General features: G+C 37.3%; 1 non-coding gene across 1 annotated transcript; it reads right to left on the reverse strand.

Annotated features, from left to right (window-relative positions):
* Positions 1 to 790: 790 nt before the first annotated feature.
* Positions 791 to 897, reverse strand: LOC111722050. Its single transcript, XR_002770997.1, has one exon. It is a non-coding gene; the product is annotated as a U6 spliceosomal RNA (small nuclear RNA).
* Positions 898 to 9,642: the final 8,745 nt, after the last annotated feature.

Genomic DNA, 9,642 nt, shown 5'->3' on the forward strand with positions numbered 1-9,642 from the left:
TCAGGAAATGTCAAACTTTAGGAAATATAAAACCTCACTTAGGAACATTTTAGATGGGTTCCAGCATGCATTACACAGAGAAGAGAAGGTGGGAGGTGAGACTAGGGATGGAGGGCCAAGCAGGATCCACAGCTCCTTGCAGATGTATTTTGATCCTCCTCTGCCCCTTGACAGAGGTCAATCTCATTTATTAATGAATCCTTTTCCCATGTACTGTAAGAGTGCAACACATTATGGATTATCTTATAAGGTGTAGTAATTGGAAAGGTGGATCAAAGTACAAAGGAATCGAGAACTTGCCAATTTACAAGTCCAAGGCGATGTGGAGGCGGATGTCCATCCACTGCCTTTCACGAACCCTTCTTCCAAAAGGTCTTGATGATTCTTTAGAGAACTCAGGTGTCAGTGGATTATTCACTAGAACCAGTGTCTACACAGGTGATTAAAATAGCTTAGTAGATTTTTTCCTGCAAAAAAAAAGAAAGAAAATGCCTTTAGATTATATAGATTGAATTTCTTTTTCTTCTAAGAAATGCACACCTCTCGTAGGTGAAGAGAGAAATACTTTCCTCTGCAGTCATCAGCTATAGTACTTTTTAAAAATGTCTTAGGAATAGTGTGTAGAACTTCCAGGATCATCTCTGTGTTTCTTGGGTAAGTCGTTGAGTGTCTCCTATTCTTTCTTGTGCCTTGAATCAGAAAGCAAGACATTTTGTATAGCAGATAGGTGAAGGGCTTATAAGCAGTGATGCTTTTTTTTTTTTTTTTAATTCTTTTTTTTGTTTGTTTTTAAAATATGGAACGCTTCACGAATTTGCGTGTCATCCTTGCGCAGGGGCCATGCTAATCTTCTCTGTATCGTTCCAATTTTAGTATATGTGCTGCCAAAGCGAGCACAGCAGTGATGCTTTGTATGGACTAATCTCTGGAAGGCAATGAAGTCATTTGTGCCATTGCATACAATCCTCCTTATGTTTATAAATTTCTGCTCCACGACCTGTGGGTCTTAACAATAAATTGGGCTGATACCACGTCTTCCATTTTTCATAGTTCACTCAGGAACACAAGCCTAAAATAAACAGACTGTGACTCAGGGCCATGGGACTTCTCTTCTTTTGTATGGGTTGTCCTCTGGAAGCACTTTCTCCTCTCTAAAGAGTTTATGTTTTTACCAGCTAAACTTAAAAATGGGTCTTTCCCATGTCCATTTCCTGAATATTTTGTTCTTGGTCCAAACTGCTTTTTCTCAGCCTTTCGTGTTATTATAAAAGAAATCTCATTGTGCCCTAGTGCATATATTAAAATATAAAATAAAAGAAGATTAAATGTGTAAAAGGGAAAGTCAGCAAGCAACTGAAGGTCCAACATCAAAAAAAAAAAAAAAAGAGAGGGAGAGAGAGAGACAGAAAAAAAAAAAGAAAAGATAAGTGAATTAAAGGGTTACAAAGAGTATGGGTTTCTGGAAGAGGCTTAAATATAAACAGCCCCCTGACCTTGGGTTCAGATAAAGAATGAATAGAAAGGTTGGACATATTTATTAAGGCAGATAATTTGAAAAATTTAATCCTCAGCTAAACTAAAAATCATCCAAGGAAGGCAGTATATGAATGTCTATCCTCAAGTCCAAGGGGAGGAATCTCTAGAGATTTTCTGGAGAGAAGAAACTATTACAACATTTTCCTGGCCTGAAAGGCTAGTTAGGAGGAAGTGAACGGAACCAGCCCCAAGGCCAAATTTCAGCTCAAGTGGATGGACTGCCAGGACATCCTACACACCGGACAAAGGCGGTGAAGCCAAGACTACCCACATTCCCATGCTTTTAAAAACTGGGGAATACTTGATTTATGTGGAATAACTGGCTTGCCCAAACACATTTGAGAAAGAAAACCTTCCAGCACCCTCACCTGGGATTGCAGACTCTAGAAAATGGAGATAGAAAGAGGACATATTAAATTGTTCCTTGGCTAGTATATTAGGACTCCTGTAAAAGAGCCTAAAGTTGGGGTGATAACAATAACCAGTAGCTATTGAGCACTTACTGTTTGCCATGCCATGTAGTTTTACATATAGAATCCCCTGATAGCCTCACACGCCATGCCATGTAGTCTTATACGTAGAACCCCCTTCTGGCCGCCTATAATCCTATGTCATTATTAAATTAGTTTTTATAGATCAGAAAGGCTGAGCCAGGTTGGTTAACTAGCTAATGAAAGTGCTATAAACATGTGGTAAACTGCTAGTAAATTTAGAGACAGGATTCAAACCCACATCTGCCTGACTCGGCCTGCATTCTTGAGATCCCACAGTGTTGGATGAATGAGCCTCTGCCATAAGGATAATTATGAATTTGAAAAGCAAACAATATGCAGGTGACTGTCTGACTCTCCCCTTAAATGAGTAAATCTCATGTGTAAAAGATGTCGAAGAAGACTATGAACAACTCACTGCTAGGACAATAGGAGCATAAAGGGCCTGATGTTATAGAGTAACATTTGTATATTTACTCAGGATCTAAAATTTGGAATTTCTATGAATTAATTCCTTTTTTATCAACTACTGTTAATCTACTTTATTGTTCTTAAAATAATAAAAGTAAAATTTAAAATGAAATGACTATAAAATGTTATTTTCTATGCTGTTGCTATAGGCATTTATAGATGGCCTCCTTTTAAATTCACAACCCAGCTCAGTGGTTAGCATTAAAATATACATTCTATACATGTTTTTTAGAATAATGAGTTATGGACTATGTCCTTCATTTTATAGATGTGACAACTGACATGCAGAGAAAACTTACCAAAGACCACAAGACCTCATGGAGGAGCCAAATGCATTTTTTCTACCCTCAAAACCTATACATTTGGTGCATTATCAACAGCCACAAAATTACAAGCTTATGTTTTCATGGAAATGAATTAAATGAGTTGAAAGGAGATTACACCTGAATGGCCTTAAATACTGAGCAAAATCTTTCACAGAATAATAATTGATTATGTACAGGGATACCAAAATTCTTGAGGACTGCTTCTAAATCTGTTCGTATCATGGCACATATATTAATACTTCTATGGCACCCTTTGGAAAAAAGCGAAATAATCGTCAGCTGGAAGCAACTTTCCTGTGTTCTCTGTCCACCTCTGGTTCTGGACAGCTACCCGTAAACTAAGGGGCCTATATCTCATAAGACTTTTACTCCACTGGCTGCAGACAAATATACAGAATTTACCAGCTGAGAAGCTTATTTATATGTGTATATAATAGCATGCAAAAATGTAGAGTTCAGGAAATGCATATAATATATTTGAAATCTTGAGAAGTTCAGCTTAGCAGGATATGTGGTGGGGGATGATACTGAAAAAGGAGTTTGGAGCCAAATTAGGATGTTTCTTATAAGTCATGCATCAGGACTGTAACATATATCAAATATGCAAAGACATAAATAGTGTAATAATATATAAAATGTCCTTTTTCAACTTTTATATTATTTGTTTAAAAGTCTATTTATAACTCTGGTTTTTTTTCTGTGATGTAGTAGCTGATATTATCCACATACTCTCAGTGAGATCAACTATGAAAGTTAGGTAAACAAATGAACATAAAATAACTGCTTAAAATTATTAGATATTAACTAACACTATGAGAAATTGGGGAGCCAAGTTTCTGAAGAGAATGGAAGTACGTAGTAATCAACCCTTCATATGTCTTTGACTTTTCACCCTGGTAGGTACCTTGCAGCCCAGGAAGCTGAAACTGATCACAAAGCAGCAGTCTAGAAACTCAGAGTGCCCAAATGAGGGAACTGCCAAAAAGTGATTCTGAAATTCTACACCTAATTTCTACCCTTAGCATCTACTGACCTTGAGACACGAAGAAGCTCTCACACTGTGAGAATCACCTAAGCCCAGGAGTTGGAGGTTGCTGTGAACTGTGACACCACAGCACTCTACCAAGGGCACCAGAGTGAGACTCTGTCTCAAAAACAAAAAAAGAAAGAAAGAAAGAAAGAAAGAAAAGAAAGAAAGAAAGAAAGAAAGAAAAGAAAGAAAGGAAGGAAGGAAGGAAGGAAGGAAGGAAGGAAGGAAGGAAGGAAGGAAGGAAGGAGAAAGAAAGAAAGAAAGAAATTAATTTTAAAAAGAAATTAAATATTAAGAGATGAATTTAGTGGCATTTTGGAAAACAGGATAAATTATTAGACTTTAGATTAATAGAAAATACAGTAATTCATAATGAAGCATAAAAAAGGAAAAGAACAAATGTATAGATAAATGAACATGGATTAAGTAAATAGATAAATGAACAAATGGAGTGAACACCTACAGTAATGATTTATAAAAAAGAAAACTTCTAATCCAAAGCATAGGTTCAAAGTGCATTAAAGCTGAAGATTCAGAGATAGAATAATATATAAACTATACAGGAAGATGGTATAACCTCAGAATATATAGTTATAATTAGTAAAAATAGGGTGAGTGTGAGTGGTAGGCAAATTACTTTTACAAAATGGTAAGGTACATGTAAATGATACAAGTTACCCTACTCACTACTCACGGCTGGACATAGACCCCCCATTTTCTGGGCCTGGGTAAGCTCAGAAACCAGTCTCATCATAGACCCCCCTTCTCTGGCCCCAAACAGGTTCTGTGCAGGCTGCATTTTCTGCCTCATAAAAACCAGCCTGGCGAGTATTCTGCCTAGAGCTACTGCTCCTTCATGGAGCACAGAAGAGCTCTCCTGGAGCAAAAACCACAAGGACTGCATTTCCTTACTCTATGGCAGTTTTAAAATTAATTTCTGCCCACAAGCCTCTGGCCAGTTGTGACATGTTCCAAACATACATTCCATTTCCTCAAAATCTGCAGAGGATAGGAAAAGCAGAGACAAACCCCTAGAAAGAAGGTCCAGGTGGGTTTCCCAGTGAGGTTTCCCCACCTCACTCTCGTGGAGGCTTCCTAATTCATCTACCTTTTATCTGTCAATAAAGTCTGTCTTTTCACTTACTTGCCTGGTCTGTGGATTTATTCTTCAAATCTCTGAGTCGAAGGACTCAACGGAGAGAGATTCTGACTACAACAGTCTTTAAACTTGAGAATTTGGCCTAAAGTGAACATTGAGCTATATAGTAAATCATGAATAAAGTTCAATACCCTCCTATGTCTAATATTACTATAAAAAGCAGTGGGTCCAGGAGCTACATGACTTCATAAAAACATTAGGGACAATAACCTCTTAATTCTTCAATATAGATGAAGACAGACATCATTACCCCATTTAGCAGACTTCAATAGTCGAAACAATAAAAACAAAAAAGCAGTTGTCTATTGTCTCATTATTAGAGTGTCAAGTTAAATTTCAGTTTGTAGCCATGTGTTTGTTCCTTAATTTATTACATAATCCATCCTATGAAGGTAAATTTCAAGAGAGTGAGAGAAACATCACATTCTGTACTCTATAATACATTTCTCTACTAAATCATTCAATTATGGGTAACCAGAAAGGCAATGAATATCTTATGAGGCCTTAAATGGGAACATTTCTCCTATTAACTCATTCAAAATGTGTTGGCAGAGACTTGATTCAGGTTCAAGTTCAAGAGTGAACCAACTTATAGAGAAACATGAATTCAAGCCCAGTTTGGAATCTCAAAGGAAGTAGAGCACTGTATAAAGCAGAAAAAGTGGGTCTGTGGTGGCGAAGTTGTAGTGCATACCAATGTGATGACTCCTGAAAAATCGCATAGAAGCCATTTCTTAAAAAATTAAAATTAAATTAAGAATTGGAGTTTAGTGATAGATGGAAATTTTTCTCTTATTTTCTGTATTGCATAGATTTATCCCTTTATTATTTATTTTCTTATTCATAGATATTCACAACCCTCTCTCTGCTCCTTCAAAAAAGTTCCAGCCCTAAAGTGTTAAAGTCAAAACAATTGTTAAAATGGAAAAAAAAAAAAAAAGAAACAATTTTTATCATTGGCCCACCACAGTTTGGCTCAATTCTTCCAGTCTCTGCTCTAGTGAGAATGAAGCCAGACCACACACTAAGGCTGAATTACAACACTTCAAAAAGAAGGAAAACACTAATGGAAAAAGTCAAATGGGTTTCCAAATAGGAGGTGGTAGACAGTACAGGAACCTCTTAGCACAGCTCTTACAAGGCTAAACGTTGAGTCCCAGGCCTCAACAGGCATCCGATAGTCCGCAATCCCATTCTTTTGTGGTTGCAGGACAGGAAATGTCCATTCAGTTACACATTGTTCTAGAGTTCATCAGATTGAGTGGAAATGCATTTTTAGAGTCTTTTACTCCAATCCCCACTTTTGGCAAATTCATTTTGTCATGTATGACAATAAAAATGAGAGCTGCATGCCATATTTTCTTCCATGAAATTGTTCCAGCGAGTGAATTAAAAAAAAAAAAAGGCTTGAATAATTAGAAGGAAATAGGTCAGTTGGTAGTGATAGAAAACTTAAGTCTACTATCTTGGGCACAAAGGCAGCTTCCTAACCCTGAGAAGCCAAATAATTGTTGATAAACTAATGCTAGAAAGGGAGGAGAGTACAAAGGTTTTAAGGAAAATTCAGAAAAGGTACTCTATTTTTTTTGGAATGTTCTCCATCTCTGGCTGTAGCACTTAGGATATAGTAATGAGCAGAGGAAAATATTGTCCCTTTATTTTAGAAAGGCAAATCAAAATTTAAAAACCATTAAACAGATGCAAAGTTAAAATTGCTGTGAATGGGAGAAAATGGAGGTATATGTTAACATGAGGAGGTATAACATGGTATGAATGAATTAGGGAATTAGGAAAGGTTTTTCTGAAGGGATATGGTGAAGGTGGCCTATACTCGGAGCAAGAAAATCTTGAAAGGATGAGGAAGTTCATCTCCTGAACACAGGCAGGCTTAGAAGTGCTTCCCAACTCTATAGCTTGGTTGGACCTGAGAAGGTTAAGGTCATTTGGCCAGACATATATGTTTCCATGGCTCTTTCCCAAATACTATGCAAACTTCTGAAAATCTGGACCTAACTTGGGATTTAAGGAGTCCTTTGGGGAAGAGCACAAATAGGATCTTGGGAGATGCTCTAAATCTAGTCACCAGAAATAAAAGGACAAAAATAGAGGAAAGAAGCAACAGAGAAGAAAATGGACATTTTTAAATGGCAAGTAGAAACTAAGTGCTATATATAAATTATCTCACTTAATCTCTTCAAATACTATGAGCATTGGGTTAATTACTCCCATTTTACAGAGGTGGAAACTGAGGCTGCCAAGATTTAAGTTACATGTTGACTATGACACAGCCAGATGAAAGGCATGTCCACATGCCCGGATATGAACACAGGACTCTAACTCCACACCCATGCTTTTAACTTTTCCATTTTCCATATACAGTGTGTTTTCTCTAGAGAAATATCACTAGGCCTTACGGATGAATAGCACTATTGTTCTTATCTGTGTCTCTAATTTAATGTACATGAAGAGGAGTATTTCTGAAAACTCAACTTGATTATCATTATCCTAGGTAAGAAATTCCAGAGATTTGCTGTAACTCCATGTGGCTTGGTAACTATTTATTGTTTCTGTGAATTTAGCAGCCATGATCTGACCTTTTGTTGAAAAAATAGATCATGCTATGTCCTAATCACAGGCGTAAGCCCATAACCCAGGCTAGAAGAATCAGACTTTTCTATTCTCTAGTCATAGTATTGGTCAGTGTGTCAGACATTGTAATATGGCTTATTCAACACTCAAATATAATCTATTTTCCTTTTCCCTAACTCTGTCATAGAGATTGAAAAAGATAAAATAATCTTGGACTTCTCAGAGGTTAAGAGTAGCCTTGTGGCCCATTTCTAGTCAATGAGATTAAAGTGGAAGTTTTCTGAATAGGATTTCTGGGAAAGATTTTAATTTTCTGGTGAGAAAAAATAGAGTCAATTGGCTCAAACTTTTACCCACTTTTTCTCTTTCCAGCCTGGGATTCAGACATAATACCTGGAGAGGCAACACCCTTTCTATAATCATGAAGCAATAATCATGAGGATATAAGTTAAAACTGAGGCTGTTGGTACGAAAAGGTGTAAAGAGCTTGTGTCCTTGAGTCACTCTCTGGGCCCTAGACAATCTGCCTCTGGTGTTGTTATACAAAAACAAACAAACAAAAACCTCCAATTGTTTAAGCCATTATTGTGATGTTATCTGTATCTTTTACTTTACTGTGAAGAGCATTCCTGACAGATAGTCCCCGCTGGGTATAGAAAACAAGTCAGGCCAATTTACACTTTTCCTCAAGGCAGCTTAGGTAAATAGTGGCGATACTATTTTTTACTATTGTTTTTTATCTTTTTTTTTTTTTTTTTTTTTAGTTGTTAGGGGTTAATTGAGGGTACAAAGAACCAGGTTACACTGACTGCATTTGTTAGATAAAGCCCCTCTTATAATTATGTCCTGCCTCCAAGAGGTATGTCACACACCGTGACCCCCCACCCCTTCCCTCTTTCCCTCTCTCTCTTGTTCCCCTGTTCTCCCACTGCTACCATGTACTAGGTCACCAATTATCCTCATATCAGAATTGAGTACTTTGGATTCTTGCTTCTCCATTCTTGTGATACTTTACTAAGAATAATGTGTTTCAACTCCATCAGGTTAATACAAAAGATGCAAAGTCTCCATCATTTTCAGTGGCTAAATAGTATTCCATGGTATACATATATCACATCTTATTAATCCATTCCTGGATTGGTGGGCATTTAGGTTGTTTCCAGAGTTTGGCAAATGAGCTGCAATAACCAGTCTAGTGCAAATGCCCTTATGATAACATGATTTTTTGTTGTTGTTGTTCTGGGTAGATGTCCAATAATGGGCTATGGCCAGTATCAAAAGGATATGGTTCAGGGATAAATCTGGTAACAGATGTGCTACACCTAAACAGATGTAGGATCAAATGGGAGGTCTAGTTTGAGTTCTTTGAGGATTCTCCATACTTCCTTCCAAAAAGGTTTGCAGTTCCACCAGCAGGGTAAACGTTTTCCCTTCTCTCCACATCTGTGCCAGCATTTGCAGCTCTGAGATTTTGTCTTTTTTTTTTTTTTTTTTTTTTTTTGAGACAGAGTCTCACTCTGTTGCCCAGGCTAAAGTACCAGGGCATCAGCCTAGCTCATAGCAACCTCAAACTCCTGGGCCTAAATGACCCTCCTGCCTCCCAAGTAGCTAGAACAACAGAAACCTGGCTATTTTTCAATTTTTAGTAGAGATAGGGTATTGCTCATGCTTAGGCTGATTTCAGACTCCTGAGCTCAAGCAATCTGCCCATCTTGATCTCCCAGAGTGCTAGGATTACAGGGGTGACTACCGTATAGGCCTCGCTGATACTCTTTAATAATTTGCCTCAAGGTGATAGTCATGTTCCTGAAATTAGGACTACTTCACAAAACAGAATGGACTCTCAATAAAATTTAATTTGAATGTCTAGGTTGATAATGCCTCGTGTATCAAAAGGATATGATTTAGGGATAAATCTGATAACAGATGTGCTAGAGCTGGACAGAATTCTCATAAAACATTGCTGGGAGTAATTAAAGAAACCTAAATAAATTGAAAGACATACCTTGCACAGAGGTTAGAGAACTCTGTATTTTAATA

Source organism: Otolemur garnettii, unplaced genomic scaffold (genome assembly GCF_000181295.1).
Source record: "Otolemur garnettii isolate 467f Iridium unplaced genomic scaffold, OtoGar3 scaffold00005, whole genome shotgun sequence".
Lineage (NCBI taxonomy): Eukaryota > Metazoa > Chordata > Mammalia > Primates > Galagidae > Otolemur > Otolemur garnettii.